Below are 23,030 nucleotides of genomic sequence, written 5' to 3'. Positions count from 1 at the left end.
CACATATATGATGTAAAAACTAAGCAATGCAACACAACATGCATGCCATGAGTAATATAACCCTGCCAAGTTTGAGCATAGACCTCAGGGGGGAAATAGGGCTAGTCATCAGTCTTTGAATCCTCCTCCGAGGAGATATCTGTAACCAGTGAGATGTCTGCTTCAGCAGGTAGCATTGTCTACTCTGAATACCTTGTTTTCACTCCAGATACTTCCATCACCGCTTCAAATCGCTGATGCACAGGAAGAGTAGTTCAATATACAAACATTGTTGACAAATGGAACACGTAATACAAAAAAGGATAGCATGATATAATTCACATATATGATGATTGGCTAAACAAGACGACATTGCATAATTCACATTTATAATGCCTTGCAATAAGATAGCATTGCATAATTCACATATATAATGTCTTGCAACAAGATGGCGTTGCATAATTCACATATATGGTAATTAGACACTAAACAGGTGGCATTCACACAAAACATGTCTAAACTAATCAAATGACATAGCAATGCACGACACTATACGCACGATATGAGCAACATAACCTTTCTAAGTTAGAGCATACACCTCGGGGGGGATATGACTGGTCATCTATCTCTGAATCCTCCTCTGAGGAGCTATCCATAACCAGCGAGATATGCGCTTTGTCAGATAGCATAGTCTGCTCTGAAGACCTTGTTTTCACTCCAGAATTTTCGATCACCATGTCAAATGGCTGATGCACACAAAGAGTAGTTGAATGTACTAACATTGTTGACAAATGTAATACATAATGAAAAAAAGGATGGCCTGATATAATTCACATATAAGATGACTAGCTAAGCAGGATGGCATTGCAAAATTCACATATATGATGCCTGGCTAAACAAGATGGCATTGCATAATTCACATATACGATAAAGAAACTAAATAGATGGCATTGACACAAAGCATGTATAAACTAAGCGTATGCCATATTTGATGTATAAAGTAAGCAATGCAAGGCACCATATCCATGATATTACCAACATCAGCATGCCAAGTTAGAGCGAAGACCTCAAGGGGTAAATAGGAGTGGTCTTCTCCTTCTGAATCCCCCTCAGAACAGTTATCTTCCTATTGATTACGACCCGAAATAGGTGGAGGGGGGTTGCCTTTGCGCCCACCATGGAGCGACGGCTGCGCCAACCAGCTTGGACAGAACATCCGAAACAGGGTCTGGCGTACCACAGAACGGAGGAAGCGGCCTTCTGTTCGACCGGCCATGGTCGAAACAGGATCATGTTCATCGGGAGGGGTCTAGCGTACCGCAAAACGGAGGAAACGAACTTGTGTTTGAGTGCCTACGGTCGGAATAGGGTCCTGTTGATCAGGAGGGGTGTGGTGTACCGCAAAACGGAGGAAACAGACATGTGTTGGAGCGCCTATGGTCAAAAAGGGGTCCTGTTCATCCACCGTCTACCGCCTTGCTCCAGCCTCCACGAGCTACTGTTCATCCACCGTCAACCTCCTCCATACTCCACGGGATACTGTTCATCCACGGCTACTGTTCATCGAGCCTCCATCAGCCGCTGTTCATAGAGCCTCCACGGGGTCCTATTCATCCACCCCCAACCGGCTGGGCTGCGGCGGCCTCCTCAAGGTCCTATTCATCCAGCGGCAACGGCCTACTACCACGGGGTCCTGTTCATCCAACCCCCACCGGAAACTGTTCATCCACAGCCAACCAACTGGCTCGACTCACCATGTCTCGACTCGTTCTATGTACCGCGCGCACGGTAGCAACGGTCACTGTTCATCGAGAGGCAACCTAACACCGGATGCTAGGTCTCACACGGGGGCTCGATCGGCTTCAGTAAGCAGCAACGGTGATTGATCGCTCGGGTTCAGTTAGCAGCAGCAGCGAAGGAATTGCTCAGGTTCAGGCAGCAGCAAATGAATCGCTCGGGTTCAGTTAACAGCCAAGGGATCGATTGCTCCGGATTCAATTAGCCAACGCCTCGCACACACATGCGTACACGAGAGAAAAGCGCAAACCACAGTACATTGCTCGGCCCCGACCACCCTCCGTAATCGGGAACTCTGCGATATTTTCCTCGCCCTCGCTTCTACCATGATTTTTTCTGTCATGGACAGCCCAAAGAATGTCATGCAGCTGCGTCTCTGGCCCGCCCAAAACGAAAAACCCATTTTCTATCATGAATGTTTTTCATAGAAGTAGGAACCCACCACATCTATGATGATACCAGGTTTGGTCACAATTATCGTCATAGAAGTGTCATAAGCATAACATAATTTTTTTTCATTCGGCCCAAAATGTCATGGATGTGTTTTTTTTGTAGTTCTTCTTATTGCCTTATCTCTTGCCAAGGAATGTATAAACTCCCTTTGTCTTCCATACCACTTGTGGATCTTGTTAATTTCTTAATCTTGTCTAGTGTTTTCTAGATATAGTGAAAGTGGTGACCCCACCTTGTGCATTTTGTATTCAAATGCAAATTCTCTATAATGCACTAGTCTTGGAGGAGCTATCCTATTTTCTATAAAACACTCATCTTGTGATCCTTATCAAGTGTGTGTTTGTGGAAGGCAAGCCGTTTTACTTTGGTACTTTGTGCCATCATGAAACTTTGTAGAGAGCTTGGTTTGTTTGGAACCATCCTCTCTTTTGGGAGTTTGATATCTTTTATTTAGTGTGTATTAATGGATATCTCATTCCTTGATGAATCTTTCAGGTGATATCCTCCAAGTGATGATTTATTCATTTGGTATCTTTTCGTCACTTGGTATTACTTTGTCAATTGGTATCTGTTCTTGAAAGTCTTGATCTTGCATATTAACTTCATGAAGTTTCTGTGGCATGCTTTCTTTCTTTGACCCAATATATAAGGGAAACTCCACCAAGTCTCTTATTGGCGAAGATGTGCATGAAATTTTATTTCATATCTATATGCACATATTTATGTGGAGTTTGTCATATGTATTGTTGGTTTGCTAACTCTTTGGTCCCAATGATTTTGGGTACCATTTTGTTTGTGGTTTTGTTCTAGGAACAACTAGACATGCATTGGATGCTCGACTCATTCAAAAGGAAGGTGGTGTCACCATGTGCTTATTGGAGTCAAGCTAGGACGTTCAATGAACTACTATCATTTACATTCAATTGGTATCTACTACATCCTTCCAATGCTATCTCGGTAACAAGTATCTACTCATGCATACATTTCGTACATATAGCCTTGTGTAGGTTGCATCATGGCATGAATTTCTTGATTAGTTCTTGTGATACTTATTTCCCTTCTCAAAGCATCTCAACAATGATCTCTTTTTGATATTTGTGATGTCTTTGATGTTCGTTTGGTTGAAGCTCGTTTATATACTATAAGATAATATTAAGCCATGCGCTATATGCTTTTCAAGCAAAGATCTTATCAGTATATTTTTTGACTTCCATTTGGGTATCCTATTCTTTCCTTGAGTAACCATTTCTTGTGTGCATTCTTCTTTGTGGATTGACATCATCATGATTTTCATCTACCTAGAATCTTATACACTTGAGAGAAGTTACATCTTTAGTGGATATCCTTATTCTTTCACGCCCACCTTTCTTTCCTTTGTATTTCCTAGGTGGCTCCATGAAAGGATTTGTCTTAAGTGCGGATCTTATTTCTTTGCATCTTGTTGCACTCTTTTGTGGTGAAGACTGTTTTCCTCTTGCTTGTCATGATGAGGCTTTTGACAATTTAGTTGGTATCCCTCCTCTTACGAAGCTTCCTTTTATATCTTCACCACGGGTTGTCACCAGCATATGTTCTTTATATGCTTATTAGTGAGCTTGTGAACCAATTTGCTAGTTGTGTGTGGGAATGAAAGGCCTTGCACCGTTTATCTCATTCATTCAAGACTATATTGATGCTTAATGCTTATCCGTACATTAGTCTTCTCAAGTGCGTTGCCTTGACTCACACACATCGGTTTTGGTTGAGCCTATTCCTAAGTTGCCTCTTTTACATGTTGCTCAACCATGTGTTTTGTTGCAAGTGCTATGCTTAGTTTTCTATATGCTCACTTGCACTTGTTGTGTGTTTCTATTGATTTTGGGGGAGTGATGATCCTACTTTGTGCATGTTGTACCCAAATACAAAACTAAATATTTCACAAATCATGGGGAGCTTCTCTATGTTCTTTAGAACACTCCTTCGCACATATCATAATATCTGTATCCATGTGGCTTGTAGGATCCATTGTCGGATTGTTTCAGTTGGTATCTTTTGATTGCTAATTTCATCCTTGGTATGCCTTTGAGCCATATCATCCCTTTGCAATCTTTGGATCCTCAATATAGTTTGTCTTTATCCAACTATTCATCATTGGATATATGTATTGTATTCCACTCATATTTTGAGCAATACACAATTTATGGAGGAACACATATTATATTGGCCTTCTAAGCTTTTCGCCCATTTTGGCAATCGATGCCAATGGGGAGAAGTTTCAGAGAGTTTTTTGGAGAAGTTTAGAGAGTTATTTATTCTTGCTTTGGTTTTGTTCCTAAGCATTTTCATCTCGTACACATGCATTATTGGTTGTTGCATTGCATGGTGATGCATATTTCCTTATATAAACTCTCTTCAAAGTGATTCTCATCAATTACCAAAATGGGGGAGATTGAAAGGACATGCGGTGCCCCCATGTGTGGTTCTGGTAATTGATGACATTCTCTATGGACTAATGGTTGCATTGAGTTATATTTTAAGGATTTGTCCATAGGCATTTCTTGAAGTCCAGGTGTTGGTTTCAAGGAGTTTATGTGTTGACCAAGGTGCTATTAAGGAATTATCTAAAGATTGGTCATGTGAGAGTTGAGCTTATTGCAAGCATGTCTTGAAGAAGAAGATTGTGTGATCATTCATGCTTAGCTTCAAGGCATCATCCAAATGAGTAGAGTTGGAATGGTTCAAGGTTGATCAAGACTAAGTCAAGAGTGAATCAAGTTGATTAACTCACAAAGCGTAGAAGATGTACCGAGAGGGATCAAGTGATCCCATGGTATGGTAAGCATTGCCCATTTTGCTTTGTGTACTAACCCATGATCTAAGTGTGAGTTCTATGTAGGGTTAGGTTTGTTTCCATGGTTTTGCATCAAGAGGAAGATCTCATACAACCCATGGAGGATGACATCAAGTGGTGATCGTCATCAAGTTTGCGGTGTGCAAGTTCAAGTGGAGCATCACGAAGAGATCATCCTTGAGGCTTGCCGTCCATTGTGGTGTCAATGGACTATTGAAGATGTGCTAAAAAGTGGCTCACCCATAGTGGAGTATGGGGGAGCAATCAACTTGTCTTCATCAAGCGAACGCAATCAAGAAAGGTGGTCCAACTTGAGGGAGTCCAGATTGTCATCATCTAGCTCAAGTGGACTTCGTGCAAGGCAAAGGTTTTCCCTTGATAGGTTTTCTATTTTACCGGTCTCATGGTGATTGTTTGGAGACCGGGTTATCGGATTGATAGTTGTACTATCAAGGGGGGCTCTCAAGTGAGTATCTTGATCGTATCGTTCATCGAGAGCTCAAACCATTGCATCCTTGCATTGTCTTTCTTGATTCTTATTTGTATTTTCTCTTTGTGAGGTTTTATAACTTGTGGTTATCTTCATGACAAGCTCTAGTACATCGAAAACGGGTTTCATATGCTTCTTGTATTGCGTTTTCGGTGTTGGAGGTTTTACCGGTCTTATTCGAGGAAGGGTTCTCACCATTTTCTTATGGGCCTTTTATCATTTTATTGTTATTGCTATTTCTATCAAGATTGTGTTAGCCCATGTCGTTATCTTTCCAACAAACTTGGTTTCGTTGAATTCGGAGTCCGTTTGCAGAAGTTGTGGCAGTTTTGGTGCCCTTAAAAGGCTGCAGCGGTACTACCACAACTACTACCGCAGCTACTACCGCTTGGAGGGGATGTAATTTTTTACTAACACTCCAGGGCGGTACTACCGTAGCTACTTCTGCTCCGGACAAAAATCTCGTATTAAGCCTAGCGGTGGTACGCACGAATGTATTTTTTAGTACCGCTCGCAAGCAGTAGTACCGCTACCCTTAGCGGTAGTACCGCTACCCTTATCGGTAATACCATGAGGACGAGCGGTAGTACTGCTCCGGTGGTTCTACTGGCCTTTTTCCTCCTTGTTGTTGTTTTTCAAAGGGCTTCCACCGCCCACAGCAGTTGTACCGCTCCCATGAGCGGTAGTACTGTTCTGTGCGGGCTGTGAGCATAACGGTTGGATTTTTCCCCACCTATAAGAGGGGGTCTTATTCCCCAATGAACCTTATCCTTTGAGCTCGTGTTCTTCCCCCATTGTTGACCTTCTTCGAGCTTGCTAACTCTCAATCCCTTCATGGATTCTTGCTAGTTTTTAATGGAAAAGAGAGAGGATCTAGATCCACATTTCCACCAATCATTTTGTCCTCTATGTGAGGGGAACCCCTTGGATCTAGATCTTGGAGTTCTTGGTGTTCTCCTTCTTGTTCTTACTCTCATTTCCCTCCCTAGCATTAGTTGTTGGTGGGATTTAAGAGAGAAGGACTTGGGCACTTCGTGTGCCCTTGCCATTGCATTTGGTGCATCGGTTTGAGTTCCCCATGGTGATACGTGGAAGTTACAAGTTGAGAAGCTTATTACTCTTGGGTGCTTGGTACTCTTGAGCTTGTTCCTCTTGGGTGCTTGGCCGCCCTATACGGTTGGTGGTGTTCGGAGCTCAATCATTGTGGTGTAAAGCTCCTGGAAACCGTCGGGGTCTCCAATTAGGTTGTGGAGATCACCTTGAGCAATTTGACGGGTTCCGGTGACCGCCCCCAAGGGTTGCCAAAGTGTATGGGTTCGGTGACTGCCCCCAAGGATTGCCATTTGTACGGGTTCGGTGACCGCCCTCAAGGGTCCCTTAGTGGAATCATGACATCTTGCATTGTCCGAGGGTGTGTGGATATTACGGTGGCCGTAGTGGCTTCTTGGGGAGTATTGTGCCTCCACACTGCTCCAAATGGAGATTAGCATCCACAAGGGTGTGAACTTCGGGATACATCATCGTCTCCACGTGCCTCGGTTATCTCTTACCCGAGCCCTCATTTATGCACTTTACTTTGTGATAGCCATATTGTTTCTTGTCATATATCTTGCTATCACTTAGTTGTTTATCTTGCTTAGCATAAGTTGTTGGTGCACATAGGTGAGCCCAGTTGTTGTAGGATTTGTGCTTGACAAATTAACCACTAGGTTTATTTCTCAATTGTTCAAGCCTAAACTGTAATTATTTTAAAGTGCCTATTCACCCCCTCCTAGATGACATCCTTGATCTTTCACATCCATTATCCAGATGAGGTGAGGCAAGGCAAGGCAATGACGATGGATGAGCACACCAAGGCGCTCGCCAATCTGATCACGGCAATCAAGACCCTCACCTCCAAGATCGATGATATCCACTCGGTCGTCCTCGAGTTGCAAGGATGGTGGCCCTCGATCGAGCAGCCTATGGAGGAGCTCTGGATAAAGGTGGGTGACTTGCAGACTTAGATCGACAAGGCCATGGCCACATCATCAGCAAACAAGACCACGATGACCACACCAGCACCTCAACCCCTGTGGCTGGCCGATCTCCCGTCACTGCTTCCGCAAGCCGTGGACTGGTCGCGCTCCCTGCTTCCTCCACCGACCACCGATGCACTGTCGATGCTTCAGTTCATGGTGACACTGGTCACAGGCCCGATGGTCACGACACTCTAACTGATCTTTGGGGGAATCACCAGGGGAGATCCACACCCCTCAATTGCCTCCGGCCGTTGGTACGTCCGACCCCTACCAGCATGGCGAGCAATCATTTTTCAGGGATCATGGGTACCTTTTAATTTCAACACCACCATAGTTTGATTTTCGTCTGTTCAATGGAAATAACCCTAGTGCTTGGCACCTCAAATGTGAGGCCTATTTCCGGGTGTGCACGCTTAGTCCAAATACTTTGGTTAGTTGTGCCGCCATGTACTTTACAGAGGGGGATCTCACCTGGTTGCAATCGTCCCAGGCGCAATTGCATTAATAGGATTGGGGCAATTTTGCTACTTCCATATGCACTCAGCTTGGTAGAGAGGAATTTCATAACCTCCTCCGGCAGTTTAACAGGTTGAAACAAACTGGCATGGTCACGGAGTACGCTAAGCAATTTACACAAATTATGCATAACCTATTAACACATCACACTTCCTGGGATCCTGCAACTTTTGTTACCCAATTTATGGATGGTTTGCAACGTGATATTCGTGTTGTTGCTGTTCTTCATCACCCCCCAAACATGGAAACTCCTGTGGATCTTACTTGTTTATAGGAAGAGGTAGTGGACATATTCTGATGGGACGAACGATGTACTCCTGCGCCTTTCTCCATGTCTATGGGGGGGTCGATTCCTCGCATGGCATTGCCGCTTCCCGCCATGCCAACGAAGGCCGTCGGCGCTCCGGGTGAAACACGCCAAGACGACCACCGCACCTTCGACATGCCTCGACCACCAGCGAACAACGACAACCTGGCTGCGCTCCAGGCGTACCGCTGCGCCAAGGGCCTCTACTTCAGCTGTGGCGAGCGTTGGGGGTGTGACCATCGCTGTGCCCCCATGGTGCAACTCCATGTGGTCGATGAACTCATCGATATGCTTCACCAACGACAAACCGATACAGCGCAAGTGGAAGCACCTGCTAGTGAGGCCGATTGTTTTGTCCTCTCCAAAGAAGCCATAGAAGGGGTTGAATCACCGATGATGATGCGTTTGCACTTGCACGGGTGGGTGTAGCAGCCGGAGGTACTCATGCTTGTGGACTCTGGATCTTCGCACAATTTTGTCAGTTTGTCTCTGGCTCAACACCTTTAGGGAGTGCAGCAAGTCAAGCATGCCATCTCAGTGCGCACGGCCAATGGTGGTGCTCTCCATTGCGACCAGGAAATACAAGCGTGCACTTGGCGTTCCCAGGGAGTTGAATTCACTTCAGATCTCCAGGGTCTACCTCTGGGTTTCTATGATGTGATCTTGGGTGTCGATTGGCTGGCGTGCCATAGCCCAATGAAAGTGCATTGGCTACAGAAGACCATGGACTTTGAGTACAAGGGCAAGCAAGCGCATCTTAGCGGCGTACAAGCGGATGTCACTCGTTGTGACCTGATTTCCGGGATTGAACTGCATAGTTTGTTGGATCAAGAGGTTGTGGCTCGGGGTGTGTGACTCTGCGTAACAACTGAAGACATGGAACAACCACCTATTCCGTCAAGCATTGGTGAACTAATTGAGTGGTATGGAGTGTTGTTTGAGGAACCGTGAGGACTGCCACTGCAACGGGCCTTTAATCACGCCATTCCTTTGGTGCCCGGGGCATGGCCTATCAACCCACACCCGTACCGACATAGCCCGACATAGAAAGATGAGATAGAGTGGAAGGTGGCTGATATGTTAGCTCAAGGCCTCAATAAGCCAAGTGTGAGCCCGTTTGCTTCTCCAGTCTTGTTGGTTCAGAAGAAGGATCTCACTTGGTGCTTCTATGTGGATTATCAGCATCTCAACGTTGTTATACACTACAAAAAAAGACACATCCGTGACATTTTGGGATGAACGATTTTTTCTGTCATGCTTATGACACTTCTATGACGATAATTGTGACATAACCCGGTATCATCATAGATGTGGTGGGCTCCTACTTCTATGACAAAAATCATGAGAAAAAATGGGCTTTTCGTACTAGGCAGGTCGGAGACGCAGCTGCATGACATCCTTTGGGTCGTCCATGATGGAAAAAACCGTGGTAGAAGCGAGGGTGAGGAAACGATCGGGGAGTTCCCAGTTACGTTGGGTGGTCGGGGGCCGAGCGATGCGCGTTTCTCTCGTACACGTACGCACGTGTGTGTGAGGTGTTGCGCTCTAATTGAACCCGAGCGAGGCGTTGGGCTCTAACTGAACCCGAGCAATTGCACTAGCTACGTTACTAAACCTGAGAGATCGATCCCTTGCTGATAATAGAACCCAAGTAATTCCTTCGCCACTGCTGCTAACTGAAACCGATCGAACCCTGCTTCCTCCTTCCCTTGATGAACATTGAGCGTTGTTGGGGGGGGGGATTGGATGAACAGTTCTCGGTGGGGGGTTGGATGAATAGGACCCCGTGGTGTTGCCGCCGGATGAATAGGACCCCGACCGAGCCGGTTGGGGGAGGATGAACAGGACCCTGTGGAGGGCTGGATGAATAGGACCCCATGGAGGGCTGGTTGAACAGTAGCCGGTGGAGGGCTGGATGAACAGTAGCCCGTGGAGGGGTGGTTGAACAGGACCCCGTGGAAAGGGCTGGTTCAACAGTAGCCGGTGGAGGAGCGGTGGAGGTTGGATGAACAGGAGCCCGTGGATGAACAGTCGCAGGTGGAGGCTAGAGGAGGTCGACGGTTGTTGGGGGATATTACTATTGGACGTAAAATGGCCAGGAGTGGCCAGGTTAACTCTATGAGGATTAGAAGGCCAGGAAGACAAAGGTTGGTGGCGCTTTACAAAGGCCCAAGGCCCAAAGGCGGGTTAAGGCCTGTAGATGTAAACCGACTTTCTCATATAACTTGTATTGTAAGATAGGAAGGATAGAGACCGAGTTGGACACATTGATGATCCGGTCTCGGGACTCTGTAAACCGATGGGCGTCGACCTATGTATATAAAGGGATGACCCAGCGGCGGTTTAGGGACAACAGGCAACAACAACTCGAAGCTAGGCAAAGCGAATTCTCTCCCTGGTCATCGAAACCCCAGCAATTCCATCACAACTAGGCGTAGGCTTTTACCTTCATCGTAAGGGGACGAACTAGTATAAAACTCTCGTGTCCCTTGTCCGGTTTAATCCCTTTAAGCTAACCCGTAGCGATGGCTCCACGACTAAGTCCTTTCACGAGGACATCTGCCGTGACAAAACCACGACAGTTGGCGCCCATCGCGGGGCTATCGCACCATGGTTTCGAGTTCTTGAAGGGCAGCTTCGAAGGACTTAAGCGATGTGTTGTGGGCCGGATGACTAAGAGTCGTCGCGGCAAGCTCTACATCGATGACGTAGGATGGGATCCCAAGGCCGGTTCAATTGAGTACGGGTACCGGGTCCCCTTTGGCGGAATTCACGTCATCATCGGCAAGATCGGCGAACCGGGCCCTGAGCCGGACATTTGCACCGACATCATCGAGACGGCTCAGCGTGCAAGCTCCGCCCAGGTTCAGCCTGCCGTAAAACATGTTTTCGTAGGTGTCATCCATGGGGCGGAATATGAGGGTAGATTGGCATCTGGTGGCGGAACCGTTGTCTTCTCTGATGACGAGTCTTCAACCGGAGAGACCGAGTCGCTATACCAGCTGCAGGACGGCCGGATTAGTGGAGGCTCCAATGGCAATAGTATTCCGGACCCCCTTGATCTGCCAACCCGGGTCGCGGTCTTCATGGCCGGTACACAACCAGCGCAACACTCTTCTACCGCCGCGGCAATGATCTCCGGTTTAGCAACAGCAACGCCAGCAGGAGCAGGGGGCTCTGCACCGCCTCTGGCTTAGGTTTTGTCCGATTTGTTCGACACTTTAGCAACGTTAATAGCAGCGGAGGTGAATGCGGCAAACCGGGATTAGCACAACACGGATATTGCAAAGGTGAAGGATCAGATAACTCAGGCTAAAGCGGACCTGGCAGCAGAGAACGCCAGGTTGTCTACAGAACGGGCCGTGTTAGAAGCTCAGGCCTACCGGCTTAGGCTGGATTTGAGTGCCTCAGATGATGTCATGAGAAGGAGATACCGGTCGCACCTCTCGCTGGGTTATGAGCCAAGAAATCTCTTCAACATGCCAAGAGCAGGAACCAGTAACCAGCCAGTGGTAAACCGGACCGAGGCACCGGTAACAGGAGCGCCGGTTCAGCCGCGCACGATGGACCCGCCTCATCAGAACAACATTGTGTCACAGTGTGTTCCGACGCCCCTGAGGCATTACTCCAACCCGTTGGATAACATTGTGGCCGCCGCTTCACGATTGGCAGCTCTCTCGATCGAAGGGAGTCACCGGTGGCAGTTGAGACACGACGGGCGAGGGAACTCCTCCAAACGGCTCTAACCCAGCAGCAGGCTTATTCGCATAGTCGTCAGAGGATCCATTCCACCCCCCGTCTAAGCCAGAGCTACAGCAGGCATATTGATGAACCGGCTGTGTCCAACAGTGGGCAACACCGTAACCCGGCAGGTGGTGGTGCTAATGCACAAGATGTGGTGGATCATGGCCGAGCACACCGAGAGGCCGAGTTAGTAGCTCAGCACGCAGCTCGTCAGCCTAGTCTAGTTCGTCCAACCATCTCAGTAGAGCCAGGTGTGGTCTTCAGTTCTTTGGGGGTACCATGCCTCACCCCGACCATGCGTAATGTGCGATTGCCCAAGGATTTTAAAGGCCCTCGTAAGGTGCCGAATTACACTACCGATTTGCCCCCTGAATCATGGGTCGAGAGTTATGAGATGGCAATGGAGATGTTGGATGTGGATGAAGCGGCATGTGCTAAGCATTTCACCATGATGTTGGAAGGAACGACTCGTACTTGGTTAAAAAGTTTGCCAGCTAACTCCATTGGGTCCTGGGCCGAGTTAAAAAACCGGTTTATCCAGAATTTCAAGGACACGTGTAAGCAGCCTGTGTCAATTGTGGACCTAGCCGCCTGTGTTAAAGAGGATGGGGAGTCTACAACCCATTTGGTGAAGCGAGTTTCAGCTATTTTGCACTCATCAGACCGCATCAATGCGGATACAACAGTCTTGACGTTGGAAGGCAATTGCCGGTTTATGCCGTTAAAACTGAAGTTAGGAAGGCTCAAACGTCATTTAATGACATGTCAACACTTATGGCCACTTTGGTTAAATATGCCGATTCAGATAGTACCAAGGACCCTGATTCTGAAGAGGACAAACCAGGGAAATGGAAAAAGAACGGCAATGCCAAGGGGCAGTAGCATAACCCGGCAGGTCATGGGAACAACGGTAAGCGCAAAGCAGACAATAGCCTAGACTTTGTGGCTAACACCAACGCCCAGGATAATGGTCAGCATCGTAAGGGCAAACCGCCCCAGAGTGGCGGAGGGTCAGGCCCCGATCTAGAGCGCCTGTTAAATCAACCTTGTCCAAAGCACGGATCGAAGGAGAAGCCAGCTTCGCATCTTTGGAACGATTGTTTCATCATGCGAGAGTTCAAAAATTCTAATATGTTTCAATACGACAATGGCTTGCCCGACGGTTCAAGAGGCAGTTTTCACGGGTCGGGTTATGGAGGTGGCAGCTCCGGTTCAGGATTCCAAGGCAATCATACCGGACACGACAATCAAGGTAATCAGGGCAATCAAGGAGGTTATAATCATCAGGGGAATCAGCAGCAGCAGCAATCGGGTTATCAGAGCAATCCGAAGCAGCTGAATAGTGGGCAGTATCATGTCTTTACCACTAGCTTGTGTAAGCACGATCAGAAGCTTCACAAGAGGGCCGTGAACTCCGTTGAACCAGTGGTGCCTCAGTATTTGCGCTGGTCTGAACAGCCCATTTTATGGAGTCGGGAGGATCATCCGCCCCAGGTTGATAATCCTAGTCATTTGGCCTTAGTGGTGGCTCCTCAAGTCAGGGGCTACAAGTTCACCAAAGTGCTTATGGATAGAGGGAGCAGTATCAATATCCTTTACTATGATACCTTCCGTCGCATGGGGCTGACAAACAAGAGTCTTAAACCATCAAACACCGTCTTTCATGGAGTGGTGCCTGGTAAATCGGCATACCCAGTTGGCAAGATAGCCCTAGATGTGGCTTTTGGAGGCGATCATGATTCAAGATCAGAAACTTTGACTTTTGTAGTGGTGAAAATCAAGAGCCCATATCATGCCCTGTTCGGAAGGCCGACTTATGCTAAGTTCATGGCGAGGCCGTGTTATGTTTATCTGCAGCTTAAGATGCCGGGTCACAAGGGGACCATCACGGTACATGGGAGCAGGAAGATTGCTTTAGAATGTGAAGAAGGGGATGCGGCTTATGTTGAGTCGGTTTGTGCCGTAGAGGAGCTGAAATTTTATAAGGACAATGTTGATCCGGCAGATATGACTTCTCTGAAGAAGCCAACTACAGAGCATGATCCGGCGCTGAAATTTAAATTGGATGCAGACACTAAAACGGTTGATTTTCTTCCTGGCAATTCATCTCAGCAGTTCAGCATTAGCGCTAACCTAGATCCGAAATAGGAAAGTGCGCTCATCAAGTTCATCCGTGAGAACTGGGACATATTTGCATGGAAGTCTTCTGACATGCCAGGTGTACCAAGGGAACTCGCTAATCACACCCTTAATATAGATCCTAAGTTCAAACCAGTCAGACAGTTTCTCCGCCGCTTAAGAGAGACGTAAGGCTATTGGTGAGGAGGTGGCCCGGCTTTTGGCAGGAGGGTTTATCGTGGAGGTTTTTCACCCCGAGTGGTTAGCTAATCCGGTGCTGGTACTTAACAAAAACGGCACTTGGTGTATGTGTGTGGATTACACAGACTTGAACAAGGCCTCTCCAGCTGATCCCTTTGCTCTCCCGTGTATTGATCAGATTATTGATGCTATGGCGGGTTGTGACCGTTTGTGTTTTCTGGATGCTTATTCTAGTTATCATCAGATCAAAATGGCAGTTAAGGACCAGGAAAAGACAACTTTCATAACTCCCTTTAGGGCCTTCTGCTATGTATCCATGCCTTTTGGGCTCAAGAGTGCACAAGCGACTTATCAGCGCTGTGTTCAGAATTGTCTTCATAAACAGATTGGGCGCAATGTTCATGCTTATGTGGATGATATTGTGGTGAAATCTAGGAAGGAGGAAACCTTGATAGAAGACCTGAGGGAGACCTTTGATAACCTCCGGGTCTATAAGATGATGCTTAATCCGGCTAAATGTGTCTTTGGTGTTCCGGCTGGCAAGCTCTTGGGTTTTCTGGTGTCTAACAGAGGCATTGCGGCTAATCCGAAGAAGATCATGGCTATCACATCTCTGGCTAAACCGGCATGTATCAATGATGTTCAGCGTTTGGCGGGCCGGATTGCAGCTTTAAGCCGGTTTATCACCCGCCTTGGGGAGAAATCTATCCCTTTGTATCAAATGCTAAAGAAAACGGATGATTTCGTCTCGAGTGACGTGGCTGATAAAGCATTTGAAGACTTGAAGAGACAGTTGGCCGAACCGCCCGTTCTTGCGGCTCCGATCGATAAAGAGCCCTTATTGCTATATGTGGCTGCTAATGTCAGGGCTGTTAGTGTGGCTATTGTGGTAGAGTGCAAGGAGGCCGGAAAGGAGTATCCGGTTCAACGGACAGTTTATTACATCAGGGAGGTGCTTATTGAATCAAAGCAGAGGTACCCGCATTGGCAGAAGTTATTGTATGGAGTTTTCATGGCAAGCCGGAAGCTCAAGCATTATTCCCAGGGTCATCCCATCACAGTGGTTAGTTTAGCCCCTCTGGGAGATATCATCCAAAACAGAGAGGTGACTGGCCGGATTGCCAAGTGGGCTATTGAGCTTGGACCTCACGGGATAAAATATATGCCTCACACAACAATCAAATCACAAGCACTTGTGGGTTTCATTAATGATTGGACAGAGTTGCAGGCATCGGAGGAGAAGCTAGATAACACATACTGGACTATTCATTTTGATGGGTCCGGACAATTGGAGGGCTCGGGGGCTGGAGTCATATTAACTTCCCCACGAGGTGACAAGTTTTGTTATGTTCTCCGCTTGATGTTCCCTTGTACTAACAATGCAGCTGAATATGAGCCCTTGCTCCATGGACTTCGGATGGCTAAGGATATGAATTTAAGCAGAGTTAAGTGCTTCGGTGACTCAGACCCGGTGGCTCCGCATGTATCTAGCACTTGGGATTCTAAGGATCCACTCATGGCTGCATATCGACGAGAGGTGGACATAGTGGCTGGTCATTTCAAGGGTTATCAGTTGACCATATAGACTGGCGAAAGAATGAAACGGCGGACGCTTTAAGTCGTCTAGGCTCTCAATGTAAACCGGTGCCACCTAATGTCTTCCTCGACGTACTTCATAATCCGTCGGTCAAGATACCCACAGAGGAGGAGTTGGCTATTCCTAACCCGAAGGCCCACTTGGTAGCAGCTCTTCATGCTATACCGGATTGGACAGTCCCATACCTGGCCTATATGAACCGGGGCGAGTTTCCAGGTGATGAAACCTTGGCCCGGCAGATAATCCGGCGATCCAAGTCAATGACCGTTATCGATGGGGAGTTACATCGTTACGGCGTGACAGGGGCAATTCAGCGGTGTGTGTCTCCTCAAGAAGGTTGTGAGATTTTGCGAGAGATCCAGGAAGGAGATTGTGGTCACCACGTCGGTTCAAAATCCTTGGTGGCTAAGGCTTTTCGTCACGGCTTCTATTGGTTGATGGCTCATGCCGATGCTGAGGATCTAGTAAAAAGGTGTGACGGTTGTCAAAAATTTGCACACCGCGCTCATGTTTTGGCTCAGGAGTTGAGAATGATTCCAATCACTTGGCCGTTTGCAACTTGGGGGCTAGATATGGTTGGACCCTTTAAGAGGTCCAAGGGCAAAAAGACCCACCTGTTGGTGGCGGTTGACAAGTTTACCAAGTGGGTAGAGGCAGAGCCAGTCAGTAAGTGTGATGCATCCACGACGGTCCAATTCATCAAAAAGGTGATATTTCGGTTTGGTTTTCCACACAGCATTATAACTGATAATGGTACTAATCTGTCCAAGGGTGCTATGGAAGAATTTTGTCAACGTGAGCACAGCCGGCTTGATGTGTCATCAGTGGCTCACCCCCAATCTAATGGTCAAGCAGAGAGGGCAAATCAAGAAATTTTGAGAGGTATTAAACCCCGGCTTATGGTTCCTTTAAAGCGGACACCGGGTTGTTGGGTGGAGGAGTTACCTTCCGTGTTATGGAGTATCAACACCACACCAAACAGATCTATGGGTTACACGCCTTTCTTCATGGTTTACGGAGCAGAGGCGGTTCTTCCTAGTGACATCCGTCATGACTCGCCCTGTGTGGCAGCTTACGTTGAAGCTGAGAATGAGAAAGCACGTCAGGACTCACTGCACCTGTTAGATGAGCAGCGTGATTTAGCAGCGGCGCGTTCGGCGATTTATCAACAAGATCATCGACGTTATCACAGCCGCCGGGTTAAGACCAGAACTTTTCAAGAGGGCGATCTGGTGCTCCGGCTCATTCAGGATCAGACTGATATGCACAAGTTATCCCTACCTTGGGAAGGACCTTTTGTGGTTAGCAAAAAATTGCACAATGGATCATACTACCTTATCGATGTTCGAGAGCACAAAGACTCACGTAAATCGGAGGAGGAAAACCAGCGGCTGTGGAATATAGCTCTTCTTCGGTCTTACTATACTTGAGCCACAGGTTCTTCTTATGTACATACTTATGACAATGTATATATTATATAATAAACCGGAGCCTCAGCTAAAGCGGGGTATCTATTGTTTTTTACATCGTGTGTGGTTACATAGGGGCTTGTACTTATAAAATGGAGTTCTACTAACCCGGCTTATAAAGCCACACAGATATAAAGGAAATCACTAGGGGGCTTGGTCGTATTCCAACCATAGCTACGCGTCTTGATCGGCTTAAGGCCAAACAGGGAAATCACTAGGGGGCTTGGTTGTATTTACACCATAGCTACACCTCTTGATAGGCTTAAAGCCAAAAAGGAAATTATGTGGAACCAAAGAGAGTCTGTTGCAAAAAACACAAATCAAACATAGGTACCCACTGAGCACAGCTCAAATATTACTTGGGGGCTCCTTGCTTCTCAAAGAACAACGAGCTTGCACCCTTGTAATAGGCTATCAAGCCAGGCTTGGAAGCCAGGTGTATTCACCTAAAACCCCAAGTTATCCTGCCTCTTTAAGTAAGCCACTCCGTCCAGGTAAACCTGGTATAACTCATCAAACGTTTGACAAGTCAATCTCATAGACCCTGAACTTGTCAAAGTTAAAACGATGACTGGTTAAAGATTGAGGTCCATCTTAAAAGGCTTTGAAAAATGGTTTAACTCAGCGGCCTGGCAGCCCATGAAAAGCTCTTGATTTACGGCCTGGAAGCCCATGAAAAGCCTTGCATATTTTTCTTGTATTTGTTGCAAATGTTTTAACCTCTTTTGATAAGGGATTTATGAATATTTTATGATAAACCGGTGTATATTACAACCCGGCATGGCTTTCAACGCTCAGCTGTTAGGACATGATCTGTTCTAAACCGACAATAATTTGATCCGGTCTGGTTTTGACTAGAAGTCACCAGAATCATATGAGTAAATCGGTGTTTCTCATAGCCCAGTACGGTTTTGATATGAACCGGCAAGAATGAAAGGATTCATCAATACTCCATATTGGTGTTATCACCCTTATTATCGCAACAGTTGGATAGCCAACAAGATGTATCACAGGTATCATCTATTTTATATCTGGTTATTACAGTCTTGGTTATACACCAAGCTATATATATATATATATAGGGTCGCGCTATTCGTCACCCTGGTTGAGGAATAGTTATTCTTCACCCCCTCTATTTTACCATCAATGCACCGTAATTTTACGTTCCGTAAGTTTCGTCTTATTTCCGACGTAAAAAGAGACCGTAAGAAAATATATAATCGCCGTAAAAAATATTTTATGTTATGTAAAATTACAAACGTAAAAACATAGTCTAAAATACACATAAACTACAAATTTTCTTGTCTTATGACCTATATTTTTATTTTTTTATGTCAAATTTTACGTAGTGAATCAATAGGAATGTAACTATTTGAATTCTAAACGTAATTTAATTATGAAATGATCGTAAGATTACCTCGGGTGAAGAAATACTTATTCTGCACCCCGGATGATGAATAGTAACACTATATATATATATATATTTGCGTATCATGACCAGTCCAGTGGTAAACCACTAGGACACTTTCAAGTTCTTATATGCAGGAACAAGTTAAATAAAAGACGCAATGGACTATGCATATAATAGATCCCAAAGGCATGGCGAGTTATCAGTATCACGCAAAATAAATATGCTCGATGGCATAACAGCGAGTGTTTGAACTAGCCTATTAGAAGGCGCTTTAAATGCCCATCAGGAATAATTGTTTCCATAACAAGTGGCAGGCGGTGACAGCTAAACCGGCCTCTAATTCAAGATTCATCATCAGGACGACTTGAAGATTGCGGATCATCTTGAGTTGGTGTTTCCTCCTCCTCTCTACCAAGTGGCTAGAAATCAATTGTTGTCCAATCGATTCCGGTTAAAGCTTGGAACACGGACTCTTCACTTATATGGTTGGAAGGGTCAATGTCTGGGGCATAAGTGTGCTTATGAATTGGTGGAATCAGATCTTCTACGTCATGTATTGTCGCGGGATATCTCTTCTGATCCATATCGTAAACCGGCTGGTAATGAGACAGATCCGTTTCATCTGCCAATTTGCTTGCAATGGGTCGCAGTTCTCTTGTCAGCCTTCGGAGATCATCATTGTTGAATTCCGAGCCATCTTCTTTCACGCCAGGATAGCCTTGACCAATATCTGCCGGTTCAGGATCTGGAATCCACACCTAGGCCCGGATTAGCGCGGTCAGTGCACCTGACCTTGCGGCTGATCTCTTTAGTTCATCCAACCGAGCAGGCAGCATGGACAGCTTTTCGATGGTTTCTTTTATCAGTGTTGGAAGAGGCTTGTTATAAGCTGCAGTGCAAATGGCTCAATGGGATCCAGAATACAGCTGTTCTATCAGAGTATAGGCCGCCTTAGGATTCATCCGCATGTCGGAGCCCAGATGAGTAATGCGGGTCCTTGTCATGGTACGCATCAGTAAACCGGCCATTGATGAGTTATTATGAATTGGAAAAACTTCATATGAGGATACTCACCAAATACAGCAGAGGTCATGGCATTAATCTGCCGCTTTAAGCCGGTCAGTTCTTCAACCACCGGCTTCAGGGCTGCTTCTGCATATTCGGCCTTCTTTGTTAAACCAGCCTTCTCTGTGTCCCAATTTGCACGCTCTTTATTAAAGGTTTCCTTCAACTTTTCCATGGTTGCTAAGGCATTAGTCAGTTCTTCCTTGGCTTTGGAAGCTTCCGCTTGCTGAGATTTAATGTTCTCCTGAAGGTCAGCGGGTTGAGCATCCTTCTTACTTAGCTTGGCTTACAAACACAAGCTATATCATCAATGGACTATGTATATTTGAAGTACCAAGCGTATAACAAGTTATGCACTTCGTACTTGGGGGCTAATGCCTATTTTCTCTATTATTAGAAATTTTTGCAAGTCCCAAGTACAATACAGGCATTATCTTTGACACTTGGGGGCTAATGTACATTTGTTCAAATTGAAGCATGGATTAAAGACCCGGTTTACCTTGGAAAGATAAACCGGTCGTTGGCGACTATACAGGAGAAAAGTATAGGAAAATAATGATCAAGGACCGGTTTATTCTAAAGATTACTGGATATGTGAAAGATAAGCATGCAAGGGTCAAGATATTACAAAGTCCCGATTTATTATTGCCATCACAAACCGGCCCTTGCGGGCTACTAGAGTTGATCCTTGCGAATTGGATTTAAGAAAGGACAAATAATGAAAGTACCTCATAGTGCTCCTTCATTAGATTCACTAAACTGGCTTCATAATCATAGTTTGAGTGCAGAAGGTTGAGAAAGCTAGAATGGAGTTCTTGAGCACTGAGGTGGGCATAGCTTGATAAATTGGTGCTCCATTTTCCATTGCAGCACGTTCTTCTTTAGTGCTATGTTTGGATAAAGCATCAGGGTTGCTAGGAGAGGTATGACCAACACCAGTGATGACAACATCATCTTCCTTGTTACCAGTAGTCTGTGCTGGAGTTGTTGGGATATCAGTAGCCTTCGCCGGACTGGGCGGTCCATCGTCATTATGAACCGGGCTCATCGGTTTGTTGGCAAGGTCCGCTACTTCAGCTTCTGCTTGCTCATTCACATCATGATCCGGAGGGGGTGGTTCATGAAAAACAGTGTCTACATGGGGACCTTCCGGTTCAGCGGTTTGCTTCGGTTCAACAACCAATTCTTCAGACGGTCTATTCACCCGAGTTTTCTTGCTAGGTCTAGCCTTGGCTCTTAAAAGGAAAAGATGCAAGGATGAAAACAACATGCAAATACAAAGCGTCAACAGATTCAGTTCAAACTTACCCAGCAACGGTCTTAGGAGGAGGGAGTTGTGTCGCTGTTGACTCGCCAGAGGATGAAGGAGGTGTCACCTGATAATTCGAATCGGACAGATTAAGAGGTTGTCGGAAATAGCCGGCCTTGGGATAAGAAGTGTCAGAAGTGGGTGAGACCTCAGGTCAGCGTTTTCGGGCTGGGGTATTCGGTAAACCGGTCGAAATGACCATTTGGCCGCTGTGCCGGGTTGTGCGGCGAGCCTCGTGATGCTGCTTCTTCAAAAGAAATTTTGGGTCCAAGTGAGCAAGAGGGTGAGAAAATCTTACTTTCCGGACTGCTTGACGGATTTTTTGTGTTGGCCGAGAGTCTGAACCGGAGGAAAGGATAATTACCTCTGCATCATCAGCTTGGCTGCCCTCAACGTCCTCCTGATAAATATCATTGTCAATGAGATGCATGAAAAGTGAACCAAGTGAATCAAGTTCTACCTCTACTTCTGGTTCATCCGGGTTGTCATCAAGCTCTAAACCGATGGTTTCAGTGCCTTCCTTTTTGTGGTTTTCTTCATGCCTTTCGTTTTAGGACAAGAAGGCTTCACTGCTTTCACCTGAGGTTTCTTTTTCTAGAACGGATCATCACCCTATTTAAAGATGGGCAGAGGGTATTCAAAGATTGCACAGTCCAAAAATATCAAGCGTAAAGCGGAAGTACAAACAATACTTACAGCGGGCGGTTTGTTTTGCGTGCAAAAGGGGCTTAACCCGGTCTTGCTGCAGACAACTTCCGGTTCATTCAACATTTTCTTGACAGACTCAGTGACTTCCTCATCTGTTAGCTGAATATTGATATGGCGTTGGGAGTCTTGTACGTCACCAGTATACTCACACATTAAGCCGGAGCGGCGACTTAACGGCAAAATGCTCCAGGATATCCAGCAACAGATGAAGTCCACACCTATTAAACCGTTGGCCATAAAGGCTCTAAGCTTGGCAAGTTGAGGTGCGTACGAGGCCCGTTCCTGGGCACTTAGTCGTTGCGGAAGCGGATGAGTATTAGCGAGCCGGTGAGCATGATAACCTGGTAGAGGGTTCTCATCTTCAGGAGAGGTGTCTCTGCAGTAGAACCAAGTTTGATTCCACTCTTTTGGGTCACTGTGAAGTTTGGCATGAGGATACTCAACCTCTTTCCTTTTCTGAATAGAGACGCCGTCAAGTTCAGTATTGGGTCCGTCTACAAATTCAGTGCGACGGTTTAAATGGAAGAAATCCCGGAACAGCTCGATAGTTGGTTCTTCTTGTAGGTACGCTTCACAAAAAACTTGAAAGTTGCATATATTGGATACCGAGTTGGGTCCAATGTCTTGAGGGTGGATTTGACAGCTGGAAAGTACATCTCGGAAAAACTTATATCCGGGCGGTTTAAAGCCACGGCCTATATGATCAACAAACACCACTACTTCACCCTGTTTGGGGGTAGGAGGATTTTCCGGCCCAGGAACTTGCCACCGGATTTCATTTTTCTTCGGTAGGGTACCAATCTTGACCATTCCGTTCAGTTTCTCCTCTGTAACCCGGGAAGGGACCCAATTACAGGAATAGAACTGTTTGGCCATTGCAAGTGAAGAGCTGGAAAGAAAATAATGCCGGTTTATGGTTCGTTAATGACAAAGCGTATGGCACAACAGGTTGAGGAGAAAGGAACTTAAGTAGATAATAAAGTTAAATTAGAGGTTGATGCAGTTATGAATGGTA

This window comes from Triticum urartu, chromosome 7 (genome assembly GCF_003073215.2).
Source record: "Triticum urartu cultivar G1812 chromosome 7, Tu2.1, whole genome shotgun sequence".
NCBI classification, from domain to species: Eukaryota; Viridiplantae; Streptophyta; class Magnoliopsida; order Poales; family Poaceae; genus Triticum; species Triticum urartu.
The sequence above is the reverse complement of the archived record's forward strand: the minus strand, read 5'-3'. Positions refer to the sequence as shown.